This window comes from Canis aureus, chromosome 16 (assembly GCF_053574225.1).
Source record: "Canis aureus isolate CA01 chromosome 16, VMU_Caureus_v.1.0, whole genome shotgun sequence".
NCBI classification, from domain to species: Eukaryota; Metazoa; Chordata; class Mammalia; order Carnivora; family Canidae; genus Canis; species Canis aureus.
The window spans coordinates 59,566,527-59,573,305 of NC_135626.1; positions in this window are offsets into that span (position 1 = coordinate 59,566,527).

Below are 6,779 nucleotides of genomic sequence, written 5' to 3' on the forward strand. Positions count from 1 at the left end.
TTCATGAGAGACACAGAGAGAGAGAGAGGCAGAGACACAGGCAGAGGGAGAAGCAGGCTCCATGCATGGATCCCGACGTGGGACTCGATCCCGGGTCTCCAGGGTCAGGCCCTGGGCTGAAGACGGTGGTGCTAAACCGCTGAGCCACCCGGGCTGCCCTAGAGATTACTTAAAAAAAAAAAAAAAATTAAAACAAAAAAGAAGTAAATTGCTGTCACTGGTACATTTCCCCTGAATAATTCGCATGCCTATCATTCACTTGAGCTGTATGTTTTACATTTTTTCTTTTGAGGCAAAATGAACACACAATGCAATGCCCATATCTTAAGTGCATATTCGTTGAGTTTTGACAGATTCCGTACACTATGTGTCCCAAATCTCCATCACGGAACAGAGCACTACCATCAGCCCAGAAAGTGCCCTCCTGTCCCAATCAGTTTCCACTCCCAACTCCCAGAAGCAGAGGCGATGTGATAACGTGCACATGACCATGAGAGCCATTGGTCTTACCATGTAAATATTCCACCGAGGTGCCTGGCTGGCTCAGTAGGAGGACCATGTGACTTTTGATCTCAGGGTCATAACTTCAAGCCCCACACTGGGTGTAGAGATCACTAACATATATTAATTAAAAATGTTTTAAAAAATAAATACTCCATCACCTGGAAACGTTTGAGCTGAAAGAATAGTAGTATGGCTCACTAAAGGCTCATCACAGCCACCTGATCGGGGTGACATCCTGTGGCGTAGCTGGGCTATACCCTCTAGGATGCAGTAGATTCCCTAGATTGATGGCCAACGTGCGGTGCTACATCCACAAGAGCTGGAACACACTGGTGCTACACAGGGCTGTGAATACCAGGACCAAGAGTCCTTGGGGCCACCTTGGGGCTGGCCAGCACTCCCACCCACAACCCAGAAGCACCAGCAGGTTCACGCCTAAGAAGTCAGCTTGAACCCACAAGGGACAGGAGGGAATGGAAAAACACTTCCTCTCTGCCCTTCCAGGCAGACAATTCTTTTTTTTTTTTTTTAAAGATTCTTTTTTTTTTTTAAGATTTTATTTATTTATTCATGAGAGACATAGAGAGAGAGAGGGAGAGAGACAGGCAGAGAGAGAAGCAGGCTCCATGCAGGGAGCCTGATGTGGGACTCAATCCTGGGACTCCAAGATCACGCCCTGGGCCGAAGGCAGACACTCAATCACGGAGCCACCCAGGTGTCCCACGCAGACAATTCTGAGATGCATTTCACACGGCTCCTGAGAAGGTCCTGGTGAAATCACCAGCAGCGGCCAATGGCAGTGACAAAATTGATGACTCATTCTCCTCCCCTGTCCACTCCTCCAGCCCCTCACTCCTGTTCACTAGGGTTACTTCCCAAACAAACAAGCCTTAGTCTCTGGCTCTAGCTAGTGTGTGTGTGTGTGTGTGTATGCGCGCGCACGTGTAAGCACACGCACCCATGCCTGTGGCGGGGGAGGGGTCCTAAGGCTGAGCAGGCATGTTGTATTGTTGGTGGTTATTTACTTATTGAGGTACAATTACATACAGTAAAGTGCACAGCTCTTAAGTGTACAGTTTGATGGGGTTTTGTTTTAAGATTTTATTTACTTATTTATTCATGAGAGACAAAGAGAGAGGCAGACACAGGCAGAGGGAGAAGCAGGCTCCATCCAGGGAGTCCAATGCAGGACTCGATCCCAGGACCCCAGGATCACATACTGAGCCAAAGGCAGACACTTAACCACTGAGCCACCCAGGCGTCTGTTTGATGGGTTTTGACAATGCATATACACTGATGTAACCAACAGGCTCAAACAGCCCATGGAGTCTCACCAGCAGCCTAGAAGATTCCCTGGTGCTATATTAAGTTTATCCCCATACCCAGATGCAACCACTACCCAGGTATTTATTCTGTAGGTGCCTTGGGTCTGTTTCTGCACCTGATGTAAACAGAATAAATGCGCAGTATTTTCATGGTGGATGAGAGGTGGCTGAGAGCTCTTTGTCCTCCTCCCATAAAAGGCAGACTCTGTTTCCCTTCCTCCTGAGCCTGACGTGTTTCGACACGGAGGGCTGTGGAAGTGATGCTGTGATCTCCAAGGCTGCGGCTGCAGAAGTCTGCAGCCTCTGCATTCTCCAGGTGGACGCTCCCTCTCCTCCCGGGAGTGCTGATGGCCGAGCAGCTGGCTGCGGCAGGAGAAGAACCGGGGTCCAGCGAAGCTCTGTGCCAGCATGGAAGCAGCGTCCAGTATGATCCCCAAACACGTGCCATACAGCTAACTTGGCACTTAGAGGTCCCTGAAAACCCCTAACTGTGTGTATTACAAATAAGAAAGGCCGAAAACGTGAGTCAACCGTGCAATTCAAGATGCTGGGGGAAGAAAGCAGAGTAAAGCTAAACAACAACAACAAAAAAGTGGAATAAGCTAAATAAAAGTAAAAGAGAAAAGTCATGAAGTGGAAAACAAATAATAGAGAGCCTCAGGGAAACAAGTTTTTATTGGAAAAACTAATTAAAAAGAAAGCCATAGGGACGCCTGGGTGGCTCAGTGGGTTGAGCGTCTGCCTTTGGCCCAGGGCATGATCCCAGGGTCCTGGGATCAAGTACTGCTCATTGGGGAGTCTGCTTCTCCCTCTCCTTCTGTCCTTCCCCTCTCCCCGCTCATGTGCTCACTCTCTCTCTCTCAAACAAATAAAATCTTTAAAAAAAAAACACAAAAAGATGGGGGCAGCTGGGTGGCTCAGCGGTTGAGCATCTGCCTCCAGCTCAGGACGGGATCCTGGGGTCCTGGGATCGAGTCCTACATTGGGATCCCCGCAGGGAGCCTGCATCTCCCTCTGCCTATGTCTCTGCGTGTCTCTCATGCATAAATAAATTAAACAAACAAACAAACAAAAAAACCCAAAACTATAGCCAACTAAAGCAAGAAAAAGACAAACAGTATCAGGAATAGAAAGGGGGACTTAACTCCAGACATAGTAGAGATTTTTAAAATTATAACTAATGCTAGGGATTTTTTAAATTATATGAATGCTATGAACAACTTTATGTCAACACATTTAAAATTTTAGATGAAATGGAGAATTTTCTAAAGAAATGTAAATTGCCCAAATTGACTTAAGGAAGGAAAACTTGAATAAAACAATTAACATTAAAGAAATTGAATCAGTATTCATGTTTCTCTGCTTCCCACTCCTCAAACACCAAGGAAAATACTTGTTTCAGGGGCACCCAACTGGCTCCATCGGTGGAGCATGCGACTCTTGATTTTGAGGGTTCAATACCTTCGTTGGGGATAGAGCTTACTTAAAAAAAAAAAAATGAACAAGTATTTCCTAAATACTTGTTTGTTTCAGAAGGAAAAGGGTTTGGGAATGGGATCAGCAGCACCCAATCTAATCTAAAGCCAAAACCAGACAAAGGCCTGTGGGAGAAGGAAAAGTAAAGACCCAGCTCACTTCTGAAGATATGTGCAAGATATGGAAATTAAATAACAGCAAGTTTAACTTTGCCAACATCAAACAAAATTGTGCTTTATTCTAGGCATGTAAAAATAATATCACAAATGTTCTTAATGCCCTCCAGGTTAAAGGAGAACAGCTATGTGACTGTCCCAACGGTTCTAGAAAACATACCCAATACAAATCATAGTCACTCTTGATTTTAAAACACTCTAACAAAGTAGAATTAAAAAGTAACTTTCCAAAAAAAAAAAAAAAAGTAACTTTCCAGGGCACCTGGGAGGCTCAGTCAGTTGAGGGTCTCACTTGGGATCAGGTCATGATCTCAAGGTCCTAGGATCCAGCTCATGGCTGGCTCCCTGCTCAGTGGGGAGCTTGCTTCTCCCTCACCCTGCTCATGCTCTCTCTCTCACATAAATAAAATCTTAAAAAAAATAACCCTCCTACCGGATTAACAGGATTCATCAAAAGCCCACTACTAATAGACTTAATAGTGACGTTTCAGAAAGAGTTGCAATAAAGTCCCAGGGAAGCAGCACCTGGCTGGCTTGTCAGTAGAGCGTGCACTCTTAATCTTGGGTTTGTGAGTTTGAGGCCCACGTTGGGTGCAGAGATCACTTTTTTAAAAAAAGATTTTTAAAAATTTATTTATTTAGCAGAGACACAGAAAGAGGCAGAGACAGAGGCAGAGGGAGAAGCAGATGCGGGACTCGACCCCAGGACCCCATGATCATGACCTGAGCTGAAAGCAGAGCAACCCAGGTGCCCCTAGATTACTTAAAAAAAAAATCTTAAAAAAAAGGCCCTAGGGAAGACAAGGATGGCCCCACTTGTGTTCCACCTCATACTGAACATACTGAGTACAGGTAGTCCCTACCTTTAATTGACACCGTGCCAGGTGCAGGGCATACGAACATCAAAGGTTCTTTTTTTTTTTTTTTAAGATCTTATATATTTATTTATTTATTTTTAAATATTTATTTATTTATGATAGACATAGAGAGAGAGAGAGGCAGAGACACAGGCAGAGAGGGAAGCAGGCTCCATGCAGGGAGCCCGATGTGGGACTCGATCCTGGGACTCCAGGATCACTCCCTGAGCCATCCAGGGATCCCAACATCATAGGTTCTAACCAGCAGGTAAAACACAGGCCCTCGTGGTCCTGATGCAGTCGGGGAGACAAGCAGGTGGAGCAGACCGCGCAGCAGGATGGAGCCACAGTGGGGTGGTGTGTAAGGTGCAGAGGGAAAGGAAGGAGGGGCACCCCACTCTCCCTGAGGGGGGCTAAATTATACTTTCCCCAATTGTTATAAAATGAATATCACATATAAAACAAGTATGTAGAAGTAATTTTTCCAACTTGTTAATTCATGAGGAAACCAGTTAGATGTTAAGACCACTAGAAAAGAGAATGTGAAAATCAGCCATGTATATAGGCAATCAGGAATGCTAGAATGGGTTTGCTAATCGATGCCCCGCTGGTCAGGGTCCTGGGGGAGGGGCAGTCACATAGAATGTTTGAGGTCACCTGAGGACCCAGACCCCAGTTGTATCTCTGCGGGACAAAATCCATCTGCATTGTTATGGACAAAAATTATTTCAGTTTTCTACATTCTAACACCCCCCCCCCCACCCCATTCATCAGAGCTGCAATCATCAGAGCTTGGCTCCTCCAAGCCAGGCGAGCCCTGGGGAGGGGGCTGCATTTGCACCCCATTCAAAGTGTGCTCATATCCTTTTGCCAATTTTCAAGCGGACAGCCTCTCTCGGCAGGGGACTATGTAGGTTTGCTCACACCCGCAAGACCATCTTAGAGCACCTCAATCTAGCGCAGTAGAATGACCTGGGAGCTTTTATTTTTTATTTTTATTTTGTAAAAATATTCTATTTATTTGAGAGAGCCAGAGATGGAGAGAGAGCATGAGGGTGAGAGGGAGGAGCAGAGGGAGAGGGAGAAGAGGGAGACCCCCGGCTGGATCCCACAACATCCTGATTCCCAGGCCACACCCCAGACCCATAAAATCAGTATTTGGGAGGCGGGGTAGGGGCGTCCCTAATGTCAGGCTCTAAGCTCTTAGGTGATTCTGATGGGCTGCCAAGTTGAGAACCAGAGCTCTGAAGACATACAAACAGGAGCTGGAGGCTAGCTCCACTCCCCTCCCCTCCCTCTAACCCTTAGGCTCCCTCCTCTCCCCTCCGCTCCCCTCCTCTCCCAGGCTCAGCCTGGCTTCCACTGTGCCTCTCTCAGGGTCCTGAAACTTCCCTACTTTTGTGCAGAAAGCATCAAGTGGGGGCAGCCCAGGACAACCCCGTTCCCACTGCACCCTGGGGAACAGTCCCCGAAGATGGCATCTTTTGAAAATGTTTTCCTCCAACACCCAGAAGGACCCCACAGCTTGAGAGCAGCAAATGAGAAGAAATCTATCACCCTCAGGAAATTGGCTCCGGCAGCCCCGCAGAGTGACAGTCATCAGAAGCCCTTTGAGTGCCCGGCTAAATAAATAGTTTAAAACAAATGCAGCAGCTGCTGCAGGAAAGCATGTAACCCCAAGATGGGTGGGCTGTGGGGCTGCCTGGTTGTGCTCAGCAGGCAAGGGCATAAATCTGGGCACATGGGGGGCCCCAGCTCCCACTGGCACAGAAGGCAGAATGGAGCAGATCTGCTCACAGCCTCCAGAACATGTTTGCAGCCTGGGGAGAGCTCCAAAGCCAGGGCAGGACGCACACCTCCTCAGAACGGGGTGGGCATGGGGGGTGTGTGCTGGGGGTGTCAGGTCCAAAGGCGAACAATACCCGGGACTCCCTGGGCCCCAAAGGGAAGTCTCTCAAGGTGGGTACAGAAGATAACTGTCGTCTGCTGAACCCCAGGCTTGCTCCAGTCCCTCGGCCTCTGAGCCAGGACACCATGAGCCACTCAGAGTGGTGACAGGGCTCGGCCAGCTCCTCCAGGGCCTCTCTGAGCCACTAGACTGGAAAGGGATAAAGAGTCCTCATTCCGATGAGCCGGAATCACTCGGCTGATCACCAGGCAGCACCCAAGCCTGGAGACTGTTTCTTCCTCTCCATGGGGACTCTTGCGAGCTGCGCCTCTCCAGGAAGAGGTTGTTACACCAACGCGACTGTTACATCAAATCAGTTCATCACTGCCAATCTGCAGAGCTCCTGCTCCAGGTGGAAATGTGCTCAGCGATCGGAGGGGACGTTTTGAAAAGAAAGACACGGAGAAGCACATCTGCCATTTCAGCAAACATCGCTTCCTGAGCACCAGCTGTCACCCGGCCCTCTCATCCTCGAGCCTCCAAACACCCTGCA